General features: G+C 40.5%; 1 non-coding gene across 1 annotated transcript; it reads left to right on the forward strand.

Moving 5' to 3' along the window:
- The first annotated feature begins 637 nt into the window (after positions 1-637).
- LOC112781930 (small nucleolar RNA R71) lies at positions 638-741 on the forward strand. The gene has a single exon (XR_003192676.1). It is a non-coding gene; the product is annotated as a small nucleolar RNA R71 (small nucleolar RNA).
- The last annotated feature ends 17,537 nt before the right edge of the window (positions 742-18,278 follow it).

Raw genomic sequence — 18,278 nt, forward strand, 5'->3', positions numbered from 1 at the left:
CATCCGGTTTAATTGATCTTGAAATTGTTGGTTAGGATTGGGTTGGGTAGGTTGATTACTTTGGTCATGGTATGACGATTGGGGGTAAGTGTGTTGTGTGGCTTGGTATGATCTTTGGTTGGAGTTTTGGTATGTGGAATTGTTTTGTTGGTTGTGGTTGTAAGGTTTGTGGTTTTGTGGTTGGGTTTGTTGGTTTCCCCACCCAAAGTTTGGGTGGTTTCTCCAGCCTGGGTTGTAAGTGTTGGAGTGTGGATCATATGATTGCCTTTGTTGGTTTCCCACATAATTGGCCTCTTCCCAATCACCTCCTTCAATGCCTACTTCCTCTTGATCTTGTGTGTGTATTGCAGTCACTTGCTTTGTTTCTAATTGCCTGGTAAGTTCTGCTAGTTGCTTGGCAAACACCTTGTTTTGGGCCAGAATTGTATCAACCTGGTTCAGCTCCATGACTCCCTTAGTGTTGTGCCTTTCTGATGCATAGTAGTATTCATTTTCAGCCACTGTCTCGATCACTTCAATGGCTTCTTCCACAGTCTTTTTCTTGTTCAATGAACCTCCTGATGAATGGTCTACAGCCTTCCTTGATTCATAAGAGAGCCCATCATAGAAGATGTGCAATTGCACCCAATCATGGAACATGTTTGGTGGGCATTTCCTTGTCAAGTCCTTGAATCTCTCCCATGCCTCGTAGAGAGTTTCACCATCTTGTTGTCTAAAAGTCTGGACCTCAGATCGAAGCCTATTGACCTTTTGTGGAGGGTAGAAACGTGCCAGAAACTTGCCTTCCACCTCATCCCATGTGGTTAGACTCCCCCTTGGGAATGATTCCAGCCACTTAGCTGCCTTGTCCCTAAGTGAAAATGGGAACAAGAGCAGTTTATAGGCATCTTCCTGGACTCCATTGGACTTCACAGTGTCACAAATTCTCAGGAATTTTGTGAGATGTTGGTTTGGGTCTTCATTAGCATTTCCTCCAAAGGAACAATGATTTTCCACCAATGATATTAGCTGTGGCTTGAGCTCAAAATTGTTGGCCTGAATGGGTGGTTTCTGGATGCTACTACCACAATTCCCAGAGGTTGGGTTTATGTATGAACTAAGAACCCTCCTCTCAGGAATGGCATTGTTTCCATCAGCTCTCTCATGGTTGTGAACTTCTCTATCCATGTTGAGATCTAGAGCTTCCTCAAAATTGTCCTCAGATTCTCCTTCAGATTCCTCTTCTCCCACTACTCTCTTCCCTCTTGCTTCCCTTCTAAGTCTATGAAGGGTCCTTTCCGGTTCGGTATATGGAGGAGTTGATGTCTCTCCTCTCCTACCTGTCATACAAGAACACGGCTCAAACACAAACAAGTAAAATACTCTTGGTTAATGGAAGAGTATGGTTAGATCAATTGAGGAATTAAATCAAACAGTTAGTGAGTCAGTGAGTTAGTTGCATGAATTTAAAGGCATAAAGAAGGAAAGCATGTAACCAAGTGCAGAAATTAAAATTCAACAAATATCTAGAACAGAATTAACAAAGCAAGAGAAAATTGCTCAATCTAGTTAGCTTCCAATTTGAGAATTGTCAATCGAAAACCAATCCCCGGCAACGGCGCCATAAACTTGATGCACATAAACTAGTTATGCTACGATTTAGGAAATTGCACGATCGGCAAAATTCCTTCCGGCAAGTGCACCGGTTATCGTCGTCAAGTAAAAACTCACAATAGAGTGAGGTCGAATCCCACAAGGATTGGTTGATTGAGCAATTCGGATTAGAAGTGTGTTCTAGTTGAGCGGAATCAAGAATTGAGATGAGAATTGCGGAATGTAAAATTGGCGGGAAAAGTAAATGACAAGAAAATTAAATGGCCGAATCTTAAATTGCATGAATTAAAGAGCAGAATGTAAATTGCTGAAATTAAAAGGGAATGGGGGTGATTGCAAGAATTGAATTGCAGAATGTAAAGAGAAAGTGAAATCAGAAATGGGGAATTCATTGGGTTTAGGAGATATTGAAATCTCCGAATCAAAACATGTATATCTCTTCCTCAACCAATGCATTCATTGAATTTTGCTTGGCAATCTTATATGATTGGATCCCAATTCCTTGGCTCACCAATGCTCTCTAAAAACAAACAAATTCCCAATCCCTTGGTTTAAATGTTCATAAGAAGAGATGATGCTTGATCACTGATTATACCACACAATTTCATGAACCACAATTTGGTAGGATTACATGTCACAATATCCATCCAAACCCCAATCCAATCCACTGTGAGAAAGCTTCTCTAGCATGAATCCTCCATTCCTTTCCCAAGGCTCCGAAGGATTCCAAGTATGAGTAGTCTCTTTCCCAAGACAACTACTCAATGGAATTAGATCGAGAAGCTTTCTAACAAAATTCAAGAGAAAAGATTGAAGAAGAAGATAAACTATTATTGATTCATTGAATTACAATAGAGCTCCCTAACCCAATGAAAGGGGGTTTAGTGAATCATAGCTCTGAATTCAATTACAAAGAAAAGGAAAAACTAGCTCAAAGTGAAAGTAAAGTTCCCTCTAACTTAACTTCTATCCTATTTATACACTTTCTATATTGAGCTTCAGTTGTGCTTCTTGGGCTTTGAGGCCTCTCCTTGCTTTCCTTTTGCCTTGGGTTTATGATCCATAATCTTGATGAGGTTGTTGATCCAAGTCCTGTAACATTTATTGAGCCAACTTAGTGATAATCAAATAATGACACATGACTCAACAAATTGAGATTTCAAACTCATCAATCCTTCAGGCCCAATCCCATAAACCATGATATTCAATTGGGTTTCATACCAAAGTAAGTTTAAGTTAATAATTGTGCTCAAAGACTAACTTAAATCACAATATTTTTGGCCCAGAAACCCTTTTCAAGAGTGGCGTTTAAGTTGTAGTTTAAGCTTAAACTGCAACTTAAACGCCAGATACTTCCAGTGAGGCCATTTGTAAAAGCACGTTTAAGCTTCAGTTAAGGTTAAACTGAAGCTTAAACGTGGAAATGGAAGAATGGTAGCCCTGGAGAGTAATGTAGTCGAACACGTTTAACCTCCAGTTTAAGGTTAAACTGGAGGTTAAACGTGGAAAAGGAATGAGGCATCCTGGAGGTCGAACACGTTTAACCTCCAGTTTGAGGTCAAACTGGAGGTTAAACGTGGAAGCTTGGAATGGTGGCCCTGGAGGTGTCGAACACGTTTAACCTCCAGTTTGGGGTCAAACTGGAGGTTAAACGTGGAGCTTGGAGAGAGCAACCCTGGAGTGGAGAAACTATCGAACACGTTTAAGCTCCAGTTTGAGTCAAACTGGAGCTTAAACGTGGAATGGCCCCTGGTACTCTTCCTGGTTCTGGCGTTTAACCTCCAGTTTGAGGTCAAACTGGAGGTTAAACGTGGAACTCCTCCCTGGGTGGCTTACTCATTCTGGCGTTTAACCTCCAGTTTGAGGTCAAACTGGAGGTTAAACTTCAATCCCAGCATTTCTTATCCTTCATGATTTTGGCGTTTAAGCTCCAGTTTAGGCTTAAACTGGAACTTAAACTCCACATGTTATATACAAGCTTCCTTTATTGATTTTGTTGCTTCCTTGCTTAGCCTCTTCTTCCCTGAAATCATCCAAACAATTGCATCAAAGTCTTGCAAAATTTCATGAGAAATCTTTCATTCATAGCATTTAAGTAATATAACTAAAACTCATGGAATTTGCATCAAAATCATATTGTTTGGATGGTTCATTACTTTGTTCTTCATTTACCCATTTTTGGTTACTTTAAGCTCAAGAAAATGCATAAAACAACTAAAACTAACAGAAAATTGCTAGTGAAACTAGCCTATGATGCCTTGGCATCAGAATGCCCTTGATGTTAGCTTTCCAATGCCACTAGAATCAACTCATTTAGACTTTTGTAGCTCAAGTTATGCCCAGTTGAAGGTGAAGAGGTCAGTCTGTCAAGTAGCCCGGTGTGCCACGCCCACTTCTTGCCGTGCCACGCCCATATGTTATGAAACTGGCATGCCACGTCTACTCTTTGGCATGATGCCTTCAATGATATACAAAATCTTCCTCTCTGGCCGTTAGAACTGGCATGCCACGCCTTCAATATCAAGTGGCACGCCTAGGTTTTACAACGCTGAAATAATGGCCTTTTTCACCTTTAGTTTTAATATCCACTCGAAGGTGTTATATATCGTTGGAAAGCGCTTGATGTCAGCTTTCCAAAGCCACCAAAATTAGATCATTTGGACCTCTACAACTCAAGTTATGTTCCTTTGAAGATGAAGAGGTCAGGCTGGTAACTCTGTAGTGACGTGTTTTTCTTCTTGTGTTTTCTGTCAATATTTTCCTCAATTCTAGTTTCCATCATAAAGTGTTATATATGGTTGGAAAGCTCTGGATCTCTACTTTCTAATGGCACTATAATCATCCGATTTGAATTTGCATAGCTCAAGATATCTTCATTTGAATGAGAGGAGTTCAGGCTGGCATATGCCCTGGCATGCCACGCCCAATTCTTGGCGTGCCATGCCCATAGTGGGGCTCAAAATCACTCCTCTGGAATTTAAGCCTGGCATGCCATGCCCAAACCACCAAGTGGCATGCCCTCTTTGACATCTTGGCTTCACAAACTTGGCGTGCCACGCCCTCTTTGAGACTTGGTTTCAAAAGCTTGGCGTGCCACGCCCAGAGCTCCAAGTGGCACACCCATTGTTGAGTGTTGGGTTTACAAGCTTGGTGTGCCACGCAAAGAGCACTGATAAACCATTATTTTATGGTTTATATTATGTTTAATTGTGTCGTTTTATCAAATCTTTACCCACTTATTCATTAAATAAGCATGCATTTATAATTCCTTCCTAAAAATACTTTATGGTTGAAAACTTGCTTCCTAGAGACTTTTAATTTTGTATTTTAATTTTTCTTTATTCCATTTGATGCCTGATCTGTGTGTTAAGTATTTCAGGCTCTATAGGGCATGAATGACTTGGAGATTAGCAAGGAAGCTTGCAAAAATGGAAGGAACACAAGAAATTAAGGAGTTGACCAGCGAGGAGTGACGCGGGCGCATGGCTCACGCGACTGACGAACGTGATTTTTACCAATAAAGAATGTCATAAAAACAGTCGCGTTTTAGATATAGTTTCTAAACCAACAAAAATCCCTTTCGTGCAAACGTTTTAGGTGTCACAAGTAACAAACCCCTTTTTAAATTGTTAACCGAAGTATTCAAACCTCGGGTCGTCTTCTCAAGGAACTGCAGGGAAGTATGTTCTTATTATTGGCTATAAAGATTGTAAATCGGGGTTTAGAGGATGAGAAGCAAGTGATTTAAATGACAAATAAGGTAAATGAAGAATGGTGCACGAAATTGTGATGTCCAGGCTCGAACAATCCCTGGCAACGTGAGCAACTTGGTACGCGTAATCGTGATTACACTTAAATTATGTAAAATTCATGGCTCTTTCTTTCCCTGGCAATGGCGCCAATAACATGGTGCCAATACCATGGTTCACAAGTTCGATACAACTAAGCAGCAAGAGCACTAGGTCGTCCAAGTAATACCTTACGTGAGTAAGGGTCGAATCCCACGGAGATTGTCGGTATGAAGCAAGCTATGGTCACCTTGCAAATCACAATTAGGCAGATATAAATTGATAATAGTGTTTTGGAATATTAATTAATAAAATAGGGATAGAAATACTTATGTAATTCATTGGTGAGAATTTCAGATAAGCGAATGGAGATGCTTTCGTTCCTCTGAACCTCTGCTTTCTTGCTATCTTCATCCAATCAGTCTTACTCCTTTCCATGGCTGGCTTTATGCAAGGGCATCGCCGTTGTCAGTGGCTACATCCCCTCCTCTCAGTGAAAAATATGCTCACATGCTCTGTCACAGCACGGCTAATCATCTATCGGTTCTCGATCATGCTGGAATAGGATTCACCCTCCTTTTGCATCTGTCACTAACGCCCAGCACTCGCGAGTTTGAAGCTCGTCACAGTCATTCAATCATTGAATCCTACTCGGAATACCACGGACAAGGTTTAGACTTTCCGGATTCTCTTGAATGCCGCCATCATTCTAGCTTACGCCACGAAGATTCCGGTTAAGAGATCTAAGAGATATTCATTCTAGCTTATTTCATGTAAAACGGAAGTATTTGTCAGGCACGTGTTCATAGGGGAGAATGGTGATGAGCGTCACACATAATCATCACCTTCATCATGTTCTTGGGTGCGAATGGATATCTTAGAAGCGAAATAAGATAAATTGAATAGAAAACAGAAGTACTTTGCATTAATCTTTGAGGAACAGCAGAGCTCCACACCTTAATCTATGGAGTGTAGAAACTCTACCATTGAAAATACATAAGTGAAAGGTCCAGGCATGGCCGAGATGGCCAGCCCCCTAAAATGTGATCACAGGATCAGAATACAATCCCGGATCCAAGATGGTCAAAAAGACTAGTAAAATGTCCTATTTATAATAAACTAGCTACTAGGGTTTACATGAGTAAGTAATTGATGTATAAATCCATTTCCGAGGCCCACTTGGTGTGTGCTTGGGCTGAGCTTGAGTGTTGCACGTGTAGAGGTCTTTCTTGGAGTTGAATGCCAGTTTTTGTGCCAGTTTGGGCGTTCAACTCTGGTTTTGGCTCCTTTTCTGGCGCTGGACGCCAGATTTGGGCAGAAAGCTGGCGTTGAACGCCAGTTTACGTCGTCTATTCTTGGCCAAAGCATGGACTATTATATATTTCTGGAAAGCCCTGGATGTCTACTTTCCAAATCAATTGGAAGCGCGCCATTTCGAGTTCTGTAGCTCCAGCAAATCCATTTTGAGTGCAGGGAGGTCAGAATCCAACAGCATCAGCAGTCCTTCTTCAACCTCTGAATCTGATTTTTGCTCAAGTCCCTCAATTTCAGCCAGAAAATACCTGAAATCACAGAAAAACACACAAACTCATAGTAAAGTCCAGAAATGTGAATTTAACATAAAAACTAATGAAAACATCCCTAAAAGTAACTAGATCCTACTAAAAACATACTAAAAATAATGCCAAAAAGCGTATAAATTATCCGCTCATCACAACACCAAACTTAAATTGTTGCTTGTCCCCAAGCAACTGAAAATCAAATAGGATAAAAAGAAGAGAATATACTCTAAATTCCAAACTATCAATGAAACAGAGCTTCAATCATATGAGCGGGACTTATAGCTTTTTGCCTCTTGAATAGTTTTGGCATCTCACTTTATCCATTGAGGTTCAGAATGATTGGCATCTATAGGAACTTCAGATTTCGAATAGTGTTATTGACTCTCCTAGTTCAGTATGATGATTCTTGAACACAACTTCTTTATGAGTCTTGGCCGTGGCCCTAAGCACTTTGTTTTCCAGTATTACCACCGGATACATAAATGCCACAGACACATAATTGGGTGAACCTTTTCAGATTGTGACTCAGCTTTGCTAAAGTCCCCAATTAGAGGTGTCCAGGTTTTCACTTGACACCTACACGCCACAAGCACATGGTTAGGGACAGCTTGGTTTAGCCGCTTAGACCAGGATTTTATTCCTTTAGGCCCTCCTATTCACTGATGCTCAAAGCCTTGGGATCCTTTTTATTTGCCCTTGCCTTTTGGTTTTAAGGGTTATTGGCTTTTTCTGCTTGCTTTTTCTCTTTTTTTTTTCTATATTTTTTTTCGCCTATTTTTTTTTTCTGCAAGCTTTGTTCTTTGCTGCTTTTTCTTGCTTCAAGAATCATTTTTATGATTTTTCAGATTATCAAATAACATGTCTCCTAGTCATCATTCTTTCAAGAGCCAACATATTTAACATTCTTAAACAACAACTTCAAAAGACATATGCACTGTTCAAGCATACATTTAGAAAACAAGAAGCATTGTCACCAAATCAATATAATTAAGCTAAGTTCAAGGATAAATTCGAAACTCATGTACTTCTTGTTCTTTTGAATTAAAACATTTTTCATTTAAGAGAGGTGATGGATTCATAGGACATTCATAACTTTAAGACATAGTTACTAACTACTAATGATCATGTAATGAAGACACAAACATAGATAAGCACATAACATAGAAAACGAAAAACAGAGAAAGCAAGAACAAGGCATGAATCCACCTTAGTGATGAGCGTCACACATAATCATCACCTTCATCACATTCTTGGGTGCGAATGGATATCTTAGAAGCGAAATAAGATGAATTGAATAGAAGACAGAAGTACTTTGCATTAATCTTTGAGGAACAGCAGAGCTCCACACCTTAATCTATGGAGTGTAGAAACTCTACCGTTGAAAATACATAAGTGAAAGGTCCAGGCATGGCCGAGATGGCCAGCCCCCTAAAACGTGATCACAGGATCAGAATACAATCCCAGATCCAAGATGGTCAAAAAGACTAGTAAAATGTCCTATTTATAATAAACTAGCTACTAGGGTTTACATGAGTAAGTAATTGATGTATAAATCTACTTTCAGGGCCCACTTGGTGTGTGCTTGGGCTGAGCTTGAGTGTTGCACGTGTAGAGGTCCTTCTTGGAGTTGAACGCCAGTTTTTGTGCCAGTTTGGGCGTTCAACTCTGGTTTTGGCTCTTTTTCTGGCGCTGGACGCCAGATTTGGGCAGAAAGCTGGCGTTGAACGCCAGTTTACGTCGTTTATTTTTGGCCAATGTATGGACTATTATATATTGCTGGAAAGCCCTAGATGTCTACTTTCCAACACAATTGGAAACGCGCCATTTATAGTTTTGTAGCTCCAGAAAATCCATTTTGAGTGCAGGGAGGTCAGAATCCAACATCATCAGCAGTCCTTCTTCAACCTCTGAATCTGATTTTTGCTCAAGTCCCTCAATTTCAGCCAGAAAATACCTGAAATCACAGAAAAATACACAAACTCATAGTAAAGTCCAGAAATGTGAATTTAACATAAAAACTAATGAAAACATCCCTAAAAGTAACTAGATCCTACTAAAAACATACTAAAAACAATGCCAAAAAGCGTATAAATTATCCGCTCATCAAAGTACAAGTAATTTAAATAGCAAGTAAATTAAATAAATGACTGTAAATAAGCTTTTGGTAAGGTATGAGAAATTAGAGGTCCTATCCTAGCTATCCTTATCAAAGATGATGATAATTGAATCTTAATTCCGCTTTGTTAACCTTTACTAAAGTAAAGGAAGGTCAAGGGATTAATTAATTGATCTTCGAATCCTATTTATTTCCTAAGAAAAGATTGGGATTATTGAAGCTCAAATTAACAAAGATAACAATTGTCAAGCATGTTTGAGTTTGATAGCTCCTGAGTTACTGATTTCTTAACCAAGACCAAAAGGGGAAAAAATAAATCTATCGAAATAAAAAATGCCTTCAGATTGAGAATGACAGTAACATAAATAAAAGAAAGCGATATTAAACCGAAATACCTCAAATAACATTAATTCAAAATAGTAATCTGTAACATGGGAGTATTCATAAATTCAATTATAAAAGTAAACAAGCAACTAAAGCAATGAATAAAAGTAAAAGGGAAGCTTAAAGTAAAGGAATACTAAAACCTGGGATCGAGAGTTACTCCTAAAGAGAGAAGTCCTAAATCCTAATCCTAAAGAGAGAGAGAATCTCTCTCTAAACTAAATCTAAATCATGAAAACTAAACTAAAGTGGTTTTCTTTTTTTTTTTTTGAATGAATGCCTTCCCTCAATTCATAACCTCTGGTCTATGCCTTCTGAACTTGAATTTGGGCCAAACAGGGCTTCAAAAATCGCTGGGAGCATTTTCTGCAATTTCTGGTGCGTGGCCTCTGTCACGCGTCCGCGTGGGTCACGCGGTCGCGTCATTCGGAGCTTTTCTTGCCACGCGGTCGTGTCAGTCATGCGACCGCGTCATGTGCGTTCTGCTTAAGGCACGCGGTCGCGTCAGTCATGCAGCCGCGTCGCTGTTGATTCGCGCTTGGCACGCGTCCGCGTCGCCCATGCGATCGCGTGGATGCCAATTTCTTCAGAAACTCCGTTTTGTGCTTTCCTTCCATTTTTGTCTGTTTCCTTTCCATCCTTTAAGTCATTCCTGCCTTAGAAGATCTGAAACTACTCAACACACTAATCACGGCATCGAATGGAATTAAAGGTGATTAAAATAATTAATTTAAAAGCATAGGAAACATGTTTTTCACATACATCACATTATAAGGAAGGGAAAGTAAAACCATGCAATTAACATGAATAAGTGGGTGAAGGATTGAATAAATCATTCAAACTAAGCACAAAATATATCATAAAATATGGGTTTATCAATCTCCCCACACTTAAACAATAGCGTGTCCTCATGCTAAATCCAAGGTAATAAGTAAGGTTAAGGTTATGGAATGTCATGCAATGCAATCTAATCTAAATGCAACTACCTAAATGCGTCATGCAATTCTAATTTTTATTTACTCACTTGTATATAAAGCTTACAGGTAGTTAAATTAATTCACATTCTCAAGGAGTCATATATGTATATATAGCCAAGCCTTAGATAATCAATAAGCACTTTTACAATTGAGATGGGAGAAAAAGCATTTTATGAACTTGTAAGACAATTAGATAATTCAAACAGAGATAAATGTTAATGAGCTATTGGACCCTCGCTGGATTTGTTTTTACTCTCTAGTCACTCAGTGTTTATTGGGTTAATCACTCTATTCCTCTTTTTATTCTTCCTTTCTATAACTTTGTTCTTCATTTAACCAATCAACAATTATAGAATACAGTCATACCAAAAATCATGAGGTCTTTAATTAAGGTTGTAATGGGGCCAAGGTAAAGGTAAGGATATATGTATAAGGCTAAGTGAGCTATTAAGTGAATCCTTAATTAGACTAAGATCTCACCTAACATACATACTTAGTAAAACAAAACTTCTTTACCTATTTTTCCATATTTTCCCACTTTTGATGTTACGTGCTCATGTTTCAATTTTTATTTTTATCCCATGTGCATTACTTTTATTTTGCATTTGGGGAATTCTTTTGTATCCCCTTTATTAAATACTGAAAAATAACTTTTTTTTTAATGCACATGGTAATTTAATCACTTTGATTTCTCATGAGCATGCTTCCCAAAATTTCTTATTTTGAGTTATTTTATTCTTTTCAATTTTTCTACCTCTTGTTTTTTTTCATCCATGTTCCCAATAGGTTTCCCATATTTAAACTATTCATAATTTGCTATCTTAAGCTAACCAAGGATTCAACATGGGATTTTATTTTGTTTTTCTGCTTAAGGCTAGTAGTGTGGCTAAATAGAATAAAAGGGAATTTAAAGGCTCAAGGGGGCTAACAAGGGTGATGTGAAAGGTAGGTTAATTTGGGATAAGTGAGCTAAAATCAAATGACGGCCTCAATCACTCTTTTGGTATGCATATCTATATTCTATATTTTATATTCTATAATTGGTCATATAGATTAAAACAAAGTAAAGAACACCAGAATAAATAAGAAGGGCGGAACACACAGGAATAAATATTATAGTTTAAATATAACCATACAATTAAGCTCAAACCTCACAGGTTGTATGTTCTCTAGCTCAAAAATCATTTATCAGTCATGTATGTCATGCAGGTTTAGTTAAAAATTCCCATTATTCTCAATGTAAAATTTAAGGTGGCCTTAAGGTTCTAGTGTTCCTCCTTGATGAAATGTTGTTAACTAACTAACATGTAATTCTATATATACAAGGTGTGTGGATTGTTTCTATTAAGTTCAAGTTTTTAGTTTACTTCCTTTTTATATTTTCAATTTAAACTAAGCTATCTTATGCTAAAAATGGTAAACTATACTAATTAATCCACAATTTTCTATAACAACTAAGTTAGAATTGCAACTAAACTAAATAACTAAAAATATGAACTAAAGTGCAAAATGCAGAAACCATAGTAAAAATACATAAAAATAACAATGTATCAGAAAATAAGAATAAAAATAAAAAGAAAAATACAGAAAAATATCCAAAATAAAAGAAAAAAAGAGTCTGTAGTGGTTCACTAAAATAATACGCCAGATATGGCGACCTCCCCACACTTAAAATGAAGCATCGTCCATGATGCTCACTCAAGCAGGGTGTGAAGGGGTGTCATCACTGGAAGGGATGGTAGCTGGGGTCTCTGTGGTGGTGACTGGCTGAAGGTCTGACTACTGTAGAGGAGGGGCTGTCTGAATGGGGATCTCAGGGTTTACAGCCTAGATTTGATGTGCGACCTCTGCCTGTGGTGCAGCCTGCTCGGTGTCTGCCTGCTCTGCCTCTCTCTGGGGATGGGTCTCTGCCTCGGGCGCATCCGCCTCCTCCTCGGAGGCCTCGGATGGTGTGTCAGGCTCGGAGGGGATGTCGCCAGATCGTATCATCAGCTTCAGGTGCTCATAGCGTCGCTTGTTGCGACGCTCCATCTGGTCAAGTCATCGAAACAAGCGGTGTACCAGATGATAGATAGGCTCTGTGGCAGGTGGAGGTGCAGTGGTGGTGGTAGGGGTGGATGGTGCAGTGGTAGAGGAAGAGGGGCCAGCGGATGGTGTGGTTGTGTCAGCAGTGGCAGTCAGGAATGGAGGTCTGTAGCCCAGGGCCAGAAAGTTCCTGCCGTGCGGGATAATCTTCTTGCATTCTGCAGCAGGTGGCCTCTCATCAGCATTCTCCCATGGCAGTCAGCTCGACGGCCCAGCTGGGTAACTAGATAGGGAAAGGGAAGAGTGCCTCAGATGTGGACCATGGCCATATAGTGCCGGATAAAGCGTGGTAGGTACAGGTTTTTACCTCCATCACACACCATAGGAGGGTGATCATAGCGGCTGGTATCTCAGTCTCGTGAGTACTCGGCATAATGTAGTTGCTGAATATCTGATGCCATAGCCGAGCCTCATCATTCAGGTAAATCAGCTTGATCCCTTTCGGCATGGGGGTGTTCTGACCCATGATCCAAGAAACTGACGTGTCAAGGGCAATCTGGGCCTTGACTGCATCCCAGTCAAAACGCATAAAGCGCATATCCTCCTCAGCTTTTTGATAGCCATCTGTCTGATCAGTCCTAGGCAAAAGCTTCAGAACTTCATCTATTGCCTCCTCAGTAACCAGAATCTACTTCCCTCTGAGGTTCACTGCATCTAGGAAAGTTTTGAAGTAGTTGCAGTAGAATTCCCTAACCCAAGATGCATTAACCTCAGTCAGAGGTCTCTCCAGAAAGAACCAGCCTCTTTGTTTGATTTGATCAGAGGTATATTGCTGGAGATCTTCTGGGATCTTCAAAGTCTGCTCCATGTATAGGCTCCTGGAGTTGGCAAACACCGGATACTTCAGCTCACAGTATCGGTTTGCAAACTTTACTGTGTCATTGGCGGGAAGTAGCTGGTCGGCCTTCTCCTGCGGGGTAAAGGCTTTCTCCCGCAAGGAGGCGTCATGCATGAGATCTATGATAGACATGGAGGCTTCTCCTCTTTTCCTTTTGCCAGTAGTGGCCTTGCCTTTGCCTTTTTTATGGCTGGCAGACATCCTGTAAAGCAGAAAACCAGGATATATAAAAATAGGAAAGCAAATAGGCAAATAATCACAAGAAAACACAAAATGGCAAAGGAGCAATAGGATAACGAATATGAGTTAAGTAGATGCGCATTTAAGATTGTATAGGGGTGAAAAATCGGAAAAGAAGTGTTCACAATCCAAAATGTAATTGAATGCATGTTAAATAGAAATATTAACATCATGCCTTGGTTAGAATGTTAAAAGAAAGTGAAAGAAAAGCAAAAAAAAGAAGTTTTGAAAAGGTTAGGTTGGTTAGAGTTAAAATTAGTGAGTTAGTGAAAAATGGGTTAAAGTAAGAGGCATAATGAAAATAGTCCAAGTAACAAGTAATCACAGGTAGAAGCTATAAGTAACTCATATCCAAACAAGTAAAACAGTTTGATGATGATTCAAATAGAGATAGAGAAAGCAAAAATAGGAATCAAACATCAAGATTGCAGTTTAGGAACCAGGAAATCAAAAGGGATAAGAAAGCCTGTCTTGGCATTCATGGAATGGTTTGGTTAAAGCAGTGGAGAACAGAGTTCAAAATTCCAAAACCAAAACATGAATGAAAGTCAAAAATAGTTTACAGAAATTTAGGCAGCATTCCGGCTAAAATTGGATTTTCCCGGAAAATAAACAGCAATCAAACAGTTCATATGAATTAAAAAAAAATCAAGCTGCAGTTACATATAATGAATATAAACATGAAAATTCAGTGTAAAGAGCAGCAATATACAAGAAATACAGCATATGAACAAGATCACAACAACAACAGATTTGCAAATTTGATAAAATAGAAACATGAACAGTGCAAGTAAATAGACCTAAATCCACTAACCACATCCTAGGCTACCTAACAACCTAAAATCCACTACAACATGCATATCTAACTAGCCTAAAAATGAACATAAACCGAAAGATAAGAATAACTACGAATGGATAAAAGGGATTGCATGTTGCGGAACCTGGAAGGCCGAATAAGGAGAATAGGCAGAAAGGTGGCTGGGGGTGGTGGGCAGGGGGAAGAGAGGGTAATGGGGGTAGAGAAAGGGAGGGGGGAAAGGGGTGGTGTTGCAGGTGGAAGGGGGGTTGCGGTTGGGACGGTTGGCGGCGGTAGGTGGTGGCGCGGAGGGGAACAGTGGCGGAGGAGGAGGGAGAAAGAAGAGAGAGGAAGAAAGAAGGGGGAAGGAGGGAGGGGGTGGGTGGCGGCGGCGTCTGGGTGGTCGGCAGCGTCTGAGTGGAGGCACGGTGGTGGCTGGGTGGTGGTTGTGGTTTGGAGGAGGAGAAAAGGAAGGGGGTGGGGTTGGTGCACGAAATTGTGACGTCCAGGCTCAAACTATTCCTGGCACGTGAGCAAGTTGGTACGCGTAATCGTGATTACACATTCATAATTTGTCACAACTTTGATACAACTAACCAGCAAGTGCACTGGGTCGTCCAAGTAATACCTTACGTGAGTAAGGGTCGAATCCCACGGAGATTGTTGGTATGAAGCAAGCTATGGTCACCTTGTAAATCTCAGTCAGGCAGATATAAAGTGAAAATGGTGTTTTCGAATATTATATAATAAAATAGGGATATAGATACTTATGTAAATCATTGGTAGGAATTTCAGATAAGCGAATGGAGATGCTTTTCGTTCCTCTGAACCTCTGCTTTCCTGCTATCTTCATCCAATCAGTCTTACTCCTTTCTATGGCTGGCTTTATGTGATACATCACCATTGTCAACGGCTACTTTCGGTCATCTCTCGGGAAAATGATCCAATGCCCTGTCACGGCACGGCTAATCGTCTGGAGGCATCACCCTTGTCAATGGCTTCATCTTATCCTCTCAGTGAATAATATGCTCACGCACCCTGTCATGGCACGGCTATTCATCTGTCGGTTCTCGATCATGCTGGAATAGGATTTACTATCCTTTTGCGTCTGTCACTAACGCCCTGCAATCGCGAGTTAGGAGCTCGTCACAGTCATTCAATCATTGAATCCTACTCGGAATACCACAGACAAGGTTTAGACTTTCCGGATTCTCTTGAATGCCGCCATCATTCTAGCTTACGCCACGAAGATTCTGGTTAGGAGATCTAAGAGATATTCATTCTAGCTTAATTCATGTAGAACAGAAATGTTTGTCAGGCACGCGTTCATAAGGGAGAAGGATGATGAGCGTCACACATAATCATCACCTTCATCACGTTCTTGGGTGCGAATGGATATCTTAGAAGCAAAATAAGATGAATTGAATAGAAAACAGTAGTACTTTGCATTAATCTTTGAGGAACAGCAGAGCTCCACACCTTAATCTATGGAGTGTAGAAACTCTACAGTATGAAAATACATAAGTGAAGGTCCAGGCATGGCCGTGTGGCCAGCCCCCATGGTCTAAGAACAATGCGTTCAAAGATACCTAATACAATAGTAAGAGGTCCTATTTATAATAAACTAGTCACTAGGGTTTACATGAGTAAGTTGTTGATGCATAAATCCACTTCCGGGGTCCACATGGTGTGTTTTTGGGCTGAGCTTAAGTGTTCCACGTGCAGAGGCCATTTGTGGAGTTGAACGCCAGTTTCTGTGCCAGTTTGGGCGTTCAACTCTGGTTTTGGATCCTTTTCTGGCGCTGGACGCCAGATTTGGGCAGAAGACTGGCGTTGAACGCCAGTTTACGTCATGAATTCTTAGCCAAAGTATGGACTATTATATATTGCTGGAAAGCCCTGGATGTCTACTTTCCAACGCAATTGGAAGCGCGCCATTTCGAGTTCTGTAGCTCCAGAAACTCCACTTTGAATGCAGGGAGGTCAGAATTCAACAGCATCAGCAGTCCTTTTTCAACCTCTGAATCTGATTTTTGCTCAAGTCCCTCAATTTCAGCCAGAAAATACCTGAAATCACAGAAAAACACACAAACTCATAGTAAAGTCCAAAAATGTGAATTTAACATAAAAACTAATGAAAACATCCCTAAAAGTAACTAGATCCTACTAAAAACATACTAAAAACAATGCCAAAAAGCGTATAAATTATCCGCTCATCAGGGGTTCAGAGGGGCGCGAGAATAGGGTTTCGCGTGACCTGGAGGGGTTATAATTTGAATCCACGAGGCCGCGTGGGGCACGCTTTCGCGTGGCTGGAGCGAAAAAGGTGGTTGACGCGATCGTATGGATGACGCGATCGCGCAGAGGGCAAAAAGAGTAAATGACGCGATCGCATAGGGCATGCGATCGCGTCACTAGAATTTGTGCTAAACGCACGAATCCAGCATCGTTTCAGCACAACTCTCTATCTCCTTTGGGGTGTTCATGCAATCCATGCGACGCGGTCGCGTCGCTAACGCGGTCGCGTGGGATTGGTATTGTGCGAGTGACGCGATCGTGTGGGCCATTTGTGCGAAACGTACAGTGGCCACATGATTCCAGCCTAACTTTCTGGACGTTGGATGTTTACGCCGATCTCCAGGTCACGCGGCCGCGTGGATGACACGGTCGCGTGGGAAGTGTAGTTCGCCATTTGACGCGATCGCATGGGTGATGCGGTCGTGTCGTGCACCTTTTTTTTTTTACGCATGAAAAATGAAGAATGCAATGATTAATGTGAATGCTATGCATGATCGCAGGTTTAATAAAATAAAATAAAACTCAAAAACAAAACTAAATAAAATTAAAAGTGTAAAAGGAACGATCATACCATGGTGGGTTGTCTCCCACCTAGCACTTTTAGTTAAAGTCCCTAAGTTGGACATTGGAAGGGCTTGCTGTTATGGTGGCTTATGTTTAAATTTATCAAGAAATCTCCAGCAATGCTTGGAATGCCAATAGCCTCCAGGGGTCCCAAACTAGGCATGTAAAGCTTCTGAACAGCTTCAAACAGATTGTCAGGCTCCCGGGGTGACGAATGTCATAATAGATTCCAGGATCCCAAGCCTTGTTTTTAGATCTGCCTCCGTCTTGATCTACATGTTTCCATTCGGGCAGTTTGGAAAGTAGATTCTCACCATGGTAACCAAACGTTTTCCGTGATCCATTCGATTGAACATAATACCAGTCTGTGCACTTCAAGTTGAAGCGTGGAGCCTTATTGAACCTTGTGCACCAGCTCTGAGCACGAGCCATTTCCCTCTTACTCTTAAAGCCGCAGAGAGCTCTAAGCTGGCCATCTGTTTCAAGCAAACCATATTCAAGTGAAAAAGTAAAGTTAAAGGTTAAGGATTGTACCTACTTGAAGCTTGTATTAGGTGGTAATGGCCTTGGGATAGGTGTTTCCAGTGGTTCTGTAAGTTTTGCTCCCTGGTAATCTTCTGTGAATTCCTCCACTTTTTTGCAAGGATCTTCAAATGCATCATCACCCTGGTCAAAGTCTTCTATGTCTTCCTTATCACTCGAGTCATAGATTGGAGGTTGAGAAATCTACCTCCGCATCATCTTCGTATTCACTTGGGGAAGATACTTCGATCTCAGAGAATTCATTTGCGGATGCAAGTTCATCACTAAGAGAACTTGACTTGTTACTATCATCATCAAGAGAATTTGCTTCTTGGATTATTCCGTCGGATTCTTCATAAAAGATTTGCCTTGGGGATTGTGCGCTATCCTCCTTAGCATTAACTATAATGTCCTTGACGGATTTCTCTTCTGCTCTGGATTCCCATGGAGGTTCAGCATCTCCTAGATCTTCAACCAACTCTTCTTCTTGTACAATGACAGCTTCTTCTACTTGT

This window comes from Arachis hypogaea, chromosome 19 (assembly GCF_003086295.3).
Source record: "Arachis hypogaea cultivar Tifrunner chromosome 19, arahy.Tifrunner.gnm2.J5K5, whole genome shotgun sequence".
NCBI lineage: Eukaryota > Viridiplantae > Streptophyta > Magnoliopsida > Fabales > Fabaceae > Arachis > Arachis hypogaea.